General features: G+C 40.5%; 1 protein-coding gene across 1 annotated transcript in view; it reads right to left on the bottom strand.

Annotated features, from left to right (window-relative positions):
• Positions 1–14,679, bottom strand: part of CDH11 (cadherin 11) — a 116,277-nt gene that overhangs the window by 101,403 nt on the left and 195 nt on the right. The gene's annotated exons all lie outside the window — the stretch shown is intronic.

Below are 14,679 nucleotides of genomic sequence, written 5' to 3' on the forward strand. Positions count from 1 at the left end.
AGGAGCTATTCAAATGGTTGCCTTCAGCAAACCAGCCCTCCCACGCATTCCCCTTTTAAACAGTTCAGGGCGTGGCTTCTCTCTGCCTCCTTCCGAGGTGCCCCATTGCCTTCCTCTGTTTACTCCTGATTGACTGCCTCCTGCATTGGGCATCCTTGAACAGGGGTCATCTTCATACACGCTGTCAGGCTCACACAGCTGGGTCTGCATCGTAACCAGGTGGGAGGGGCCTGGCTGAGGGCTCTCATCAGCAAGCTCTCCAACACCCTCAGCAACCTCTCCAACACCCCCCTCCTCCTCCTCTGAATCGTCCGACCCAACTGCCGAACCCACAGGCTGACCCTGAATCACAACAGCATTTTTGCTATTACCTGGACTATTTCAACCAAGCTTATCTCTGGCCCAATTTCATAGGAACGCTAAACTAACATTAGTACAATTTCCCCCACAGGGAATTATGCATATTGAAAGGGTGGGGGGCTATTTTAAAATGTACTGTACTTGGCATTAAATACAGGACTAAATGAATCACAGGAGGTGGGAGTCGAGGAAATAGGACAGAAGTGTTCTTTGATTTCAGCACAATTCTCAATGCCAAATCAGATTTGGTTTTACCTTAGTGCAGATTTTAAATTAACTCCAAATTTAAAGCGAGGGAATGCTGTTATACAAGAGAATAAGTCTGCTGAAATCGGCTGGAATAATTATGCTTATGATTGGAATACGCAGGCTCTAGGATCATATGCTATTTAAAAAAATAATGTCTTGATCATGAAATATGTTATTCCTTTAAGACTTTTTTGTGTGGTTAATCGTAAGAGACAACCATAGTAACCTCATAATTGCAATTACTGTGTGTAGAAATATATTCTCTCTCTCTCTCTCTCTCTCTCTCTCTCTCTCTCTCTCTCTCTCTCTCTCTCTCTCTGTGTGTGTGTGTGTGTGTGTTTGTGTGTGTGTACATATTAAACCACCAAGGTGACAGAGTCAATGGGCTTGCAAAAATGTATGAAGTTTCTTATTTGAGGCTGAGCTAACACTTTCATATATTTTAACTTGCTTCTGCAAAGAAACCATATGGGAACTGATCCACACAAACACACTTCTTTTATAATGATACTTTTAAACCTTCTGGCTTCATTCCTTGAAATATTTCTTGCCTTCCCACCTCCTCTTTTGAAGCAGACAATCTCACAGTAAATCTCCCGAGCAAGGATAGAGAGAATGACAGATTTTATATTATTTTGATGATGAGAATTCAAGGAAAAAGTTTGATTGACACCTTTTGCATGAGAAATCTTTTTAAAGAAGGAAGAACACTCGATGTGGGGGAATATTATCATCGGGGCTGAGGACCAGATCACACTGCAGCTGGAAGAAATAGAAGGAGTTAGGTAAAGCCAGAAAGGTGACAGATAGTCAGATATTAAAATGCTGTTAACTTCAAGGATTAAAGAATGTCTCCCAGGCTTCCATGTCTTCAATTCTTTATGATGTATTGGAATGCAGCTCTCATTCCAACGGCTCATGGATGCCAGGAATTGTAGACTGAAACATCCAAGAAACTGGAGTTCCAAGTCTTGTTTCCACCCTAGTGCTTTACTAATAACCCGGAACTTACACACTTCAGTTAAACTCTGCCCCCACATAAATAAATAAATTCTGACACACAGAGAGAATTAACAGGGGGACCTCTGAAGTCTTCTAGTCCAATCCTCTGCTCAAGCACCCACAACTTCTGGTTAATTGTTCTCACTATTAGGTTTTTTTTCTTTAGTTCTAGGTTGCTTCTCTCTCCACCAGCTGCTTCTTGTTCTACCATCAGGTGTTTTGGAGAAAAGTTGAGCCCCTCTTCTTTGTGGCAACCCCTCAAATATTGGAACACTGCTATCATGTCACCCCTAGTCCTTCTTTTCAGTACAAACCCAATTCCTGCAATGATCAACACAGTCAGTTGGGAAGAACCAAAATAAACACCTTTATCCCAAATCACAGCCCTACTCCCAGATAAAATGCTTCCGAAGACACACTGCCTGCACTAAGGCCTAAGCAACCTACGTTAGCTTCTTTTTCTAAAATCTTCTGTTCCCCAGTTCCATGTACCATGATCGAAGAGAATCCCATCTTCCGAAAAACAATTGCATACTAGTTTGTAGGGATGTGTTTGAAAACTTGAAATGGCAGCTTCAAATCATAAAGCTATGTTCAAGTGTTCCACAAAGAGAGAAAAACAGCTAACATTCTAAGAGGTTCATTCTGAAATCAGGACAAACACTTCATTCATTTCTGGTTTTGTTCCCACAAAATATATACAACTCAACTTTTATTGTAAAATTTTGTTTCAAGCTCAAAACAAAACAGGCTTCCCACATACCCCCTTGGTATTTTGAGCATGCTTACTCTGAATCTTCTCTCTTGTAATGTTTTTTTTTTTTTTTAAGAAAAGAAAATAATCCTATCAATGAAGATTCCATTACTTTTGAAGTTAACTAAAATTGCAAAAGAGGATGTTTTTAAAAACAATTTGGTTCTTTAAACATTTAAATATCCTGCATGCATGGCCCAAATTTGATTTTCATTATCTAAAAAGGAACTGGGGGATGGGGAACGAAGTTGGATTACTGCCATAATTTATGGCACATCTGGCTGCAAACCAGCATGCAAAATAATTGCTTTGCCAGAGATAATCAGGAAAACAGGATCTTGAATAATGAAATTGCATGGGCTAAGACCTAACTAGAGAGCTAGCGAATTTCATAGCCCTCTTCCATTACTGACTGATTTTGTGTCACCAAGTCAGTATCAATTCTTAGCAAGTACATAGATAGATTTTCCCAAGGATGACCTTCCATCATAAAATGGCTAAATGCACATAACGCTTCAAACCCAGATTAGTAATAGCAATAAATAAAGATGATTTTGGCTTGATGTCAAGCTTTCAACGAGGAACTCTTCAAAAAACTCTGAGGCATTGTTTACCTTAAGTCTTTATTAGAGCAATATAACATTGGCAATAGTTAGTTAAAGCCGAAATCTGGATTCCGCTCCCCTGAGCACAATAATATTAAAGCATAGTTCCCTTCTTTAGTTAACCGTCATAAATCACATTCTCCAATTAGTTGAAAGGTGAGTTTTCCCTCCTAAGCTTAACCCGCCAGTTCTTATCTCCTCTTATTACATACAACCATGAAAAATGCTTTGCTGCTATGTTATTATGTCCATGCATGTTCTTCCTTCCCCCTTCCATCTTCATCTAACTTTAACTCTAAAAGTGATACACAGGTAGAAATATAAAATAGCTGCTTCTTCATCTTTTGTCAAAGCAAGACCATCTGATGTTAGCCGTGTTGACATAAGGGGCTGGAGGCTAAAACATATAAAGAAGAATGGTTGGAGGAACTGGATATGTCTAGTCTAATGAAAAGAAGAACTAGGGAGACATGATAGCAGTGTATCAATATTTGAGGGTCTGCCACAGAGAAGAGCATCAGAAGGCAAGACAAGAAGCAATGGACGGAAACTGATCAAGGAGAAAACCAACCTGCAATAAAGGAGAAACTTCCTAAAAGTGAGAACAGTTAACCAGTGGAACTGCTTGCCTCCGGAAGTTCTGGGTGCTCCATTACTGAGGTTTTTAAGAAAAGACTGGAAAGCCCTCTGTCTGAAATGGTATAGGATCTCCTGCTTGAGCAGGGGATTAGACTAGGTGCGATTCAAGGTGCTGATAATCACCTTTAAAGCCCTACATAGCTTAGGCCCGGGGTACTTGTGAGACCACCTGCTGCCAATGTCAGCCTCCCATCGCCCGGTTCGCTCCCACAGAATCGGCCTCCTCAGGGTGCCGTCTGCCAGGCAATGCCGGCTGGCGGCCCCCAGGGGGAGAGCCTTCTCTGTGGGTGCACCGACCCTCTGGAACGAACTACCCCCGGAGCTTCAGACGGCCCCCGACCTTCGATCCTTCCGCCGTGACCTAAAGACCTGGTTATTCCAACAAGCGGGCCTGGACTGATCTTAGTTTTTACATTGGGTTTTTTTATTGGTTTAAATTGTTCCTATTTCTTATATTGTTTAATCCTCTTTTAATTTTTGTATTTATATCTTTTAACTTTTTATTGTTGTGAGTGGCCCTGAGTCCTTCGGGAAAGGGCGGTATATAAATCTAAATAAATAAATTTAATCAACCTAAACCTAAACCTCCAAGGTCCCTTCCAACTCTGTTAGTCCATTACATTCTGTTGAATCTTGGTCCACTGAATTAAATCATTTATACAACCTGCCAAATCCACACTAGCTAACAAATTATTACAGTCACAGTGCAAAGTATGTTCAAACAAACTAGATCATGATTTAACATAGTGGTTTGATTTATCTGACATTTTTTTATTTTTTTTTATTTTTAATCCCATTTATATCCCGCCCTTCTCCGAAGAAGGCGGCTTACAATCTAAAGCACAAATCAATGTGCTTAGCAGTAGCCTTCATTCTATGTATATGCCTGCTTATTAGGGCTTTCGCCCCCCCCCAAGCGGCATTATTACAAAGTCAGCTTAATTGCCCCCAACAATCTGGGTCCTGTGAAGACAATGGCTGGATCTCCACACAACGTTGCTGAATTATCAATTACCTAATACCATTTTGGTTTACCCTAATATGAATTTTCATCACACTTACAGGCAATAGTAGTGCCCACGTCTGACATCTAATCTCAGACATTTTTTTAGGCTGAGGCCAAATTTCCTACCTGGTTTAAATGTCTATGGAAATTCTCAGTCATTCAGGTCATGCTTGTCCCAAAGGTGCTTTTTCAGGAGGCAACAGGACTTTTTTGTTTTTGTCTGAAGACATTTTACTTCTCATCCAAGAAGCTTCTTCAGCTCTGACTGGATGGTGGGGAATCCCTCACCATCCAGTCAGAACTGAAGAAGCTTCTTGGATGCAAAGTAAAACATCTTCACAGAAAAACAAGAAAATCTAGTTGCCTTGTGAAAAAGCGTCTTTGGTACTACCTGGTTTAAATAGAAATATCATTACCCCTGGCTTGAAATATCTCATACAGATATCCAGGATGATATTTCTAAGAACAAGTGATAGGTCTGATAAGGAACGTGGTAAAAAATGCACAAGAATAGAGAATCTTGGGGCACTACATTAAATGGGGAAGCAGTTGTGTTCCAGATATTTCTTACTATCTATCTTCAGTCTCGTCATCCTTGGGGCTTTCAGGAATCCAAAAAAACACCTGGAAGTTTACAGTTGCTGCCTTAGGTTTCAGGGGACCCACTTTATAAGTTGTGTATCTGTGTTTTTGCATTTCTCATTTTGTTTTCCATTTCATTTCGCTGCAAGCATCAGACTGACAGTTGCTATGTGGCCCACAAAAGTTTCTTACGTATATGCTGTTTTCTGAGACTCTGTTACTTTTTGCTTTTCCTGGGGAAGCAAATCTCTTAGAAGTATTGTTGCGGATATGATATCAGCAATTACTTTGAACAATATAACTTCTCCAACATACCTGTCTTGATTCTTATTTTTTTTAGTAGGGTGAGTATATGTTTGTGTGAGAGACACACAGAGAGTGACCAAGTAAAGATATATATGTACTGTAAGTGTGTTCACATATATATGTGCACACACATTTTAATTCACCTGAGAAATTGGAAGAACACTGATATTTCAATCATTTTAATTACCAAGGTTCTGATTACATTTTAAATTATCCTCATACTTAAGTAGTGTATGAAACATTGGTTCTCTACAACTCAGATGATAAATTTATTTTTCAAGAAATAACTCTCTGAGATGCCATTCAAATATAATGAAATTATGTCTGCTAACAATGCCAAGGTTGGACCCAGCCTTATGCTAAAATCAGACCTTTTAAAATTAATGCAGTACGTTAGCTATGATTTATGCACATCTAATGGGTTTCAATGGGTTTACCTGAAATAAGACCAAACCAGGATCTGCCCCATTGGCACAATGCATACATTGAGCTAAGCTCTGGATTGCTTTAATCATGGTTTGTTGGTTAGGTCACAATGGCCTGTTGTACTCTAAGCCATAAATCATGATTAAGTAACTGATTATGACTTAGCATGATGTGCAGATGTTACCAGCTATTTCAAATGTCCGTGTACAGATAAGTAGAAGTTTTCTCTCCTTATTCTGACATCTTTTACACTTAACCTCATTTAGCAATCTTGCAGATATTGTATTTGCTCCATTGAACTGTGTGAGAAAACTCACAAGTGTGAGAAGGTAATTTGAATATTTGCACATGGAAGAACAAATGGAAATGTTAGTTGAAAACAAAATCAGATTGTTCAAAAAGTGTTACTATTTGCATACTGAATATTATTATGTGCAGTTTAGACATTGATCTCTAATTATATTCCTATGGAGGAAAATGAAGCTCCATATTTAAACTTGCCACCTTATTGATGAGGGCTTCTCACTTGGAACTATGAAATAGCAACATCATATTAATTTCCATCTCCAATCAGGTAGATAACGTGATCTGGATTTAGCCATGCACGGGTTCCATCATGATGCTTGGGGATGCAGTAAACAGTCAAAAGTACAAATTCATTGTGTGAACCACTCAAAGACATGGATTTGCATAACCACACTCAACCATCTTCATTGAGAGTTAGCACACATCCCAGTAAACCTTGCATTATAAATGATTGTAATTTGTACAAAGTTCAGATGCAAATTAAATAAGACACGCCGTTTATGGAGGCTTAGAATAGATCATTTGTTCTTGACTTAGCATGCAGATCGTCCTCAACTTACCACAGTTCATTCAGTGACACTTCAAAGTTACAACAGCACTGGAAAAAAAGTGACTTCCACACTTACGACCCTTGCAGCATCCCCATGCTCACGTGATCAAAATTCAGATGCTGGCCAATTAACTCATATTCATGACGATCCCGGAATCAGGTGATCCCCTTTTATGACCTTCTGACAAGCAAAGTCAATGGAGGAAGCCAGATTCCCTTAACAACCGGGTTGCTAGCTTGACAACTGCAGTGATTCATTTCACAACTGTGGCAAGAAAGATCGTAACATGGGGCAAAATTCCCTTAACAACTGTTTCACTTAGGCAAGAAATGTTGGGCTCAATTGTGGTCCTACGTCGAGGACCACCTGCAATGGAAAACTTTTCCTTTCCCCCCCCCCACCCAACAATTATACCTTTTAAATTAGATATAAGCTTAACAGTTAACATCTGGGTATAACAACGAAGATTAAGGGCTTCGGAACAGCACATGTAGTTTTTAACTTTTATTTGGACATCAAACACGCAAGAGCACCACTCCAGTAGTATTCCACACTGTTTAACCAGTGTAAATGTATAGTTTTCTTTCACCTCCCTGCCCCAGGAGAAAGTGGATAAACTCCATCTTATTCTGTCTTTCAGGAGAAGAATCTGACACTGACATTGTTTTGTTGCTGTTGTGTGAAGCTGTTCTCATCCTATAATGACTATAAGCCTCCAAAGCAGCACCATACAATTTCATTAAAACCTTTCCTGAACTACGCTCCCATCATCCATAAAGACAGATTGCTACTACAGAAATGGAATATCTCTTCCAATATAATTAAAGGACTTGATTAACCCTATTTCATATTCTGAAAGGGGAGGGGGGAATACAATAAATTCCCCCTCAAACTGCTACTACTTCTTAAAAAAAACATTTTTTTTAATATTCAACCCAGCCCAACAGTCCAATCTTTGATCCTGGATTAGGCATGGACAGATTGTATGATTTAGTAACAGTAATAAAGGTAGAAGGGATCTTGGAGGTCTTCTAGTCCAACCCCCCTGCTCAGGCAGGAAACCCTACACCATTTCAGACAAATGGTTGTTGTCCAGTCTCTTCTTAAAAGCTTCCAGTGTTGGAGCAGCTTCTGGAGGCAGGTTGCTCCACTGATTAATTGTTCTGTCAGGAAATTTCTCCTTAGTTCTACGTTGCTTCTCTCCTTGATCAGTTTCCATCTGTTGCTTCTTGTCCTGCCTTCAGGTGCTTTGGAGAATAGCTTGACTCCCTCTTCTTTGTGGCAGCCCCTGAGATACTGGAACACTGCTATCATGTCCCCCCTTGTCCTTCTCTTCATTAAACTAGACATACTCAATTCCAGCAACCGTTCCTTATATGTTTTAGCCTCCAGTCCCCTAATCAACTTTGTTGCTCTTCTCTGTACTCTTTCTAGAGTCTCAACATCTTTTTTACATCGTGGTGATGTAAATTTCTCATAGCTTATTCCTTCCAAGGAATTCTTTAACTCAATGTTTTTCAGGGAGTAAATCCCAAAGAAATATAACTGCCTGTGAAAGTATATGACAGTTGCAGGGTCCCAGGGTCATGTAACAAACACCTTTTGTGATCTTCTGAAAAGCAAAGTCAATGGAGAAGCCAGATTCAATTAACAGCTGTGCCCCTAACCAAGCAACTGCCCGGACTGACTTAACAACAGTGGCAAGAAAGGTTGTAAAATGGGGCAACTTAACAAATGTCTTACTTAGCAACAAAAGTTTAGGGCTCCATTGCGGTCACAGGTCAAGGACTACCTGTGCATAATATAACAGTTTTCCTCATGATGACTATTGCTTGAGAACGCTGAGAGTCATAACTATTGAAAAACCTCAGGGACCGCTCTAAATAATGCTGGAAGTATTCCAATAAAGACTTCTAGTAATTCAGTCCAGCATTCCAGTAAATAAAAGAAGAACTGTTCAACTCAAAAAAAAAACACCAAAAATGTCTACAGGTTATTCTTCTGTGTAGAAAGGGCATGACCTGGAAACACATCCTATAAATATTAGATTAAATGTTTGTTTTAAAATGTACAAGGCCTCATATTCACCCCTAAAGAATGGTCTATATAAAAGCTATTGAGCATAAGAGGAAAAAGTAATAGTCTAATCATTAATGCAATTCCTACAACTGTTTCAGTCAACTAAACAAATAAAAAAATGAAATTTTCAATTGTCTGTTATATATATATATGTATGTATGTATGTATGTATGTATATGTATATGTATATGTATATACATATATATGTATATACAGATACATATATACTGTGTGTAGATAGATAGATAGATAGATAGATAGATAGATAGATAGACAGACAGACAGACAGACAGACAGACAGACAGACAGACAGACAGACAGATTTTAATCTGGGGCCAAGAAGGTCTCAGGAAAGGCATTTGATATGTTTTATTATTATGAATAAATCAATATTCTCAGAAAACCTGGAGGCTTTTGCTACAAAAATTCATATTAAAATAAAAAATGCCAGGGGAATATTATATTTGGTTAGAACTATTCAAGTCATCTTGGAGGATGAACATTTCTGAAATTTATCCATTAGTAGAAATACTAAGAAGCTCATTCTTCTAAATCTCTCATTATTCTATTTTCCAACATCTGTAAGATATGGCCAAAGGCTTCTCACAAAATTAAGAGATAGAAAAGATACTCTCTGTGTTCAAGTGTCTTGGCAGGATAAATTTTCAAAAGAAAGTTCTCATTCAAGTATGTAATGCTACCATTAAACTGGTTTATTATTTGGTACTCTGATAGAAACTCTTATTAAAGTTACAGCAAGACGGCCCAAAAAATGGCAGTGGCAAACCATTTCCACCTTCATATTCTCTTAACTTTCTTTTCTTCTTCTAGACATTTCATCACCAGGCTAGGTAGTGAAATATCTGCAACAAGAGAAGAAGCTTGGAGAAGACCAGGGGCCTAACAATTCAACCTGAGCTTCATTTATTCTCCATTATCTGACTCCCACCCTAGAAAGACTGTATAGATGTGTCCATGAAATCATCAAAAATCAAGCTTGAATGGAAGGAGAGTTTACTTATTTTTAAGCCTGATTCAGTCAACATGCTAAACTATATCCAAGTTAATCACAGTGACTGGTTTCACTTAACATGGAAGAGCTAAATAAGTAAGTCACATCATGGCTGAACGTGATGACTTGGATTATGCAGCACGCAGAGGCAGTAGCTGAATTTCAAGAAGGGCTCAATGAGAAATTACCATTTTACTCTATTTTAGCATGTTGTGAAGAGGCAGCGCAGAGGTTGAGGATCATTTATTCTTGAGGAGATGGAAGATTAGAACTGGAGCTAGTTACAGATAGTTCCTGACTTATAAACCACAGTTAAGGACAACATTTCTGTTGCTAAGCAAGACAGTTGTTTTGTGAATTTTGCTCCATTTTACAACCTTCCTTTTCACTGTTGTTAAGTGAATCACTGCACTTATTAAGTCGGCAACATCGTTGTTAAGTGAATCTTACTTTTGCATTGGCTTGTTGGAAGGTCGCAAAAAGTGATCACCTGACCCCGGGACACTGCAACCGTCATAAATACGAGTCAGTTGCCAAGCCATTTGAATTTTGATCACATGATTTGCTGCAGGTGTGGTAAGTCATAAGTCATTTTTTTCCCCTCAGTGCTGTTCCAACTTCAAATGGTCACTAAACGAATTGTTGTAAGTCAAGGACTGCCTGTCCTCCATTCCTCAGCCACACCAGGCTGTCAAAATCCCACAGGATTGTTGAAAACTCTCGAGGTGGAGTCACACAAGTCTGAAAGTAACGCCAGAAAGACTCGAGTAGTAAGATGTTAGTCCTGACAAACTGGCTGAGCATTAATCTGAACCACAACACGATTGTATTCGGTCTCCCCTGAGAGGACAAACAATACCAGTGGTAACAACACAGTTTTTCACACTGGCCTAAAAAGCTGACAGGCTGAGAGTTGAGCTTGAAAAGAATGCCAGCGCCCTCTGGCGATCCCAAGCTCCAGCTCTTAAAGAAATTACGACTGAAGGTAGTAGTAGACCCACGTATAGATTTCTTGCTAAGACAGCTTAAAGGCATGAAAGCATAAAGAATGTTTTACCAAGAAATGAGAGCCTTTATTAAAACAAACACAAGAACGGTACAATAACAAGAGCTGATGCAATCATCTGGTATTATCAAACTGTGATCCTTTCCAAGTTTACTTTTAACAGACTCTTAACTTAAAAGACGGAATAATGGCTTTGTCAACTTGAAGCCCGCACAAAAATACTTTTATGCTGTGTTATTTATTTATATGACATCAGTCAGATAACCATGCACAGGAGACAGGGGCTTAAAAGTCAACTAAAAATGAGAAGATTGCAGTGTGCCGGTGATATAAATTAATACGCCATATTTAACATTTTCCTTTCCAACAAATATTTCTAACTTCAATGTAGCATCCCAATATTAATCAACAAACTAGGAGCATCGTAGCTAATTAAACATCCCCGAGGCCCACTTAGAAATCCACCCACAAAAAATGTTCATAGAAGCTGTGAGATAGATAGGTTGAAAAGCAGAGAAGCCAAATAGCACCAGTTTTAAATCTCATGGATACATACATACATATATATAGCTGTCATAGAGAATTGATCAACCATCCACTAAATTGGTTGTTTTCCTCAATTCCATCATCAATTAAGAGAGCCCGAAGTGGTTGAGCTGCAAGCTCTCCCACAAACAAGCTACATAGTCAAATTCTTCAGAAAATGATTCTTCAAATTTATCAGAAGCAATAAAACGCACACATTCCAGAAATCCCTTGCATTTCCATAAAAAAATATTGTTCCATTATTAAGTTGTTCCCAAATAGAGTAAGAGCGAGATGTTCTACTTGATAGCTAGTTATGCCTTAAAAAAAGCTTTCTCTGATTGACTTCCCCTGTTTTATACTATATTACTTAAATTATAAAATACAAATTTTAATTTACTGAAAAGACCATATATATGTAGATAGATATAGTACTAATTATAATTGGCCAGACTAATACATTTGTATGGTTAAATTTCCCTGTTTATCCTCCTATTATCCATACACATTTACTTGATAGAAAACATACATTTTGTCAGGTCACCTCTGTCTGCAGTGGTTCTTGCCCTGCCCCTCAATAAGAAATTACCCATCATAATTTTGATTAAATTCTTATCATTTCCTGGACTATTGATGCTGATTGTAGCACTTCATTGCGCTAATGAATTTAGCCAAATGTGCGAACTTTGTACATTTCTGCAAAGTCAGGCCCGAATGAGGAATGTATAAATAGTATTTCCACATCATCATCTGATTCCTCTGGTTTCACTATTGGAATTGGAGTTTTAAATAGAAAAATTCTATAATGCAGAATTGCAACCGCCGCAACATTAATCAAAGAAAGCAAAGAGAGCTTTGTTGGCATTGGCAAGGAGCGACCTGTTTTTGTTTTTAAGTTTGCGGACCGATCTCTCTTCTTGCAGGCTGCATTGAGGTCAGCTGCTTTCTAACCGCACTCCCACAAATATTTTATGGGGGCTGGGACATGCCATTTTAAAAAATCTGCTGAAACAGCTCTAACAAGGATCACCAATCTGCAGCTTTTGCCTGCATTCAAATTTCACCTCTATTTTATTGCCTCTTTTGCTAGCCTTGGATGGTGCTGAAGCCAGGCTACCCAATGCAGCACCTAACAAAATAGTTCCGCGTCCATTCACAACATTTCCCCAGTCCCTTCTTCCACAGATAGAAAAAAATAAATAAAAACTGCAGGATTTCTCGTTCTTCCTCAGGAACACTCTTAGGTTTAATTGTCACACAAAGGCTGTACTCTTTGGCAAATATTCACTGGAGAATATGATATATTATCTAAGAAGAATGGTATGTTTTTCAAACATTAATGGTAGTGCTAGGGAGGTGGGGGGGCTTAGGAAGAGGAGGAGGAAGAGAGAGGAGGAGGAGGAGGAGGAGGAGGAGAAAAAACAAGGGCAGTCAGTGCTTTCAAGCTTCATGATTCTGCTTACATCTAACAGAAACCCTATGACTTGACTATCTCTTTTACGACCATCAGTCATAAAAATTAATTAATTTCTTAACCCTCGGTCAGTGGCCCACGAAATGCTCATTGTGCCATTTCCAAAAATGAGCAGAAAGTTCTGGGAACGTAAAAGTGAGTGGAGAAACCGTTTGCTTCTCCTTGGAAGTTAAACGTAGCTTGAAAGAGTGACCTGATTTTCTTGCCTTTGTCTTTGATGGGCAAATGCCCTACACCACTTCATTGCAGCATTCACTTTTCAACAACAACAACAACAACAACAACAAGTATAAAAGGGGGAATTCTTCCCCCACCTCCCATCTCCTTCTTCCCTCCAATCCCCCCTGTGCCAACTAGCTTCCCCTTTCCGTTCAGCGCCCAGTGAAATGAATATTTAAAGGCACTGGGGATCAATGGGCATCGCTCCAAAAGGGGAAGTTGTTCTGATGATGTCAGATTGCAAGATGGGGGCTCTTGAGGGCCTCCTAGGCAAAGGACCGTTAGGCAGAGGGACCAAACAGCTTTCTAAGCTCATTTTCTTTCCATCTTCCCCCGTGGTTCAGATTTTCTAAAGATCAGCCAAAGGCTATAACGATTTTCCGCCCAAAGCCACAGAGTAAAGGCGGTTGGGAGCAAGAATGGAGCCGTTTGGAAAAATCAGAATAAAAGTCTCTCTGATTGGGGGGGGGGAAGGGGGAAGGGACTCCCGAATCTCGGATTGGAAAAGGTCTGACCGCTTTCCCTTCTCCCTGCCCAAACATCTTACACGGAGAATATTTGCGAATTCTTCAGCATTTCCTACTGAGATTCTGCCCCTTCCCAAACAGCCTTTCCCCCCCCCCTCCCGCCCCAGAAGCGAACCGGAGTGGAACCACTTTCTTTCCTACGGGTTGCTGCTATACGTCGGAACGCGCAGTCTCGAGTGGGCTTTGCAAAAGACGCCGCCGGAGATTCAGAGCGGCGCGTGCGAGGACACGCGCCGCGAGGACACGCGCGCGCGCGTACACACACACACGCACACGCACACACACAGCGACCTCGAGAGAAGGAACGACGGAATCTAGAACTTAAAAGATGGGCTTTGTAGTCGGATGGGGAAGGGCGGCGACCGGAGCAACCCAGAGAGAGCTGAAGATGCCTCTGGTGCCACGCAGGCAGGCACGCACGCACCTCGCTTTCAACGCCCGGATTGTTGCAACGCTTAAGATTGTCTGAACCTGGAGGCTCCGCTAGCCCAGACTCGGCTTTGGCTGGCCAACGGTGCTCGCGAATGCCAAAACCGTGGAACGGAATAAAAGAAATCTCCCGAGCTCACTTTCAACACAAACACACACACACACACTCACACACACACACACACACACACACACCCAAAGAGAGAGAAAGAGAGAGAGAAATACAAGAACAGAGGAAGGGGGACGACGACGACCCCCCCCAAAAAGCCCCCTCCCCAGAGATCTTGAAGGCTCATTTTCAGCCTCCGAGGCTTCCCTCTGTGCCTTTTTCATTCTTCTCCAGCCCGGCTCGCTTGGTGACCCCCCCCCTTCTAAGCTCCGCGTCGGGCTATAGGGCACTTTCCAGCCCCCTCCCCAATCTTCCCCCTGCTTCTCTCCCTGCCTCTCCTGACGTCCTTGACGGCCGGAGCGAGCCCAAAAAGCTCCGGTCCAACTCCTTCCGCAGCATCCTTCTGCCCCGTCGGCTGGCTGAGCAGACTTCCCCCCCTCTCTTCATCTTTCGCTCGCTCTCCTCCTCCTCCTCTTTCCAAATCCGTCTCAAAGGAGCCCAGAATTGAAGAAA

The sequence above is a fragment of the Vipera ursinii genome (assembly GCF_947247035.1).
Source record: "Vipera ursinii genome assembly, chromosome: 10".
In the NCBI taxonomy this organism is placed as follows: domain Eukaryota; kingdom Metazoa; phylum Chordata; class Lepidosauria; order Squamata; family Viperidae; genus Vipera; species Vipera ursinii.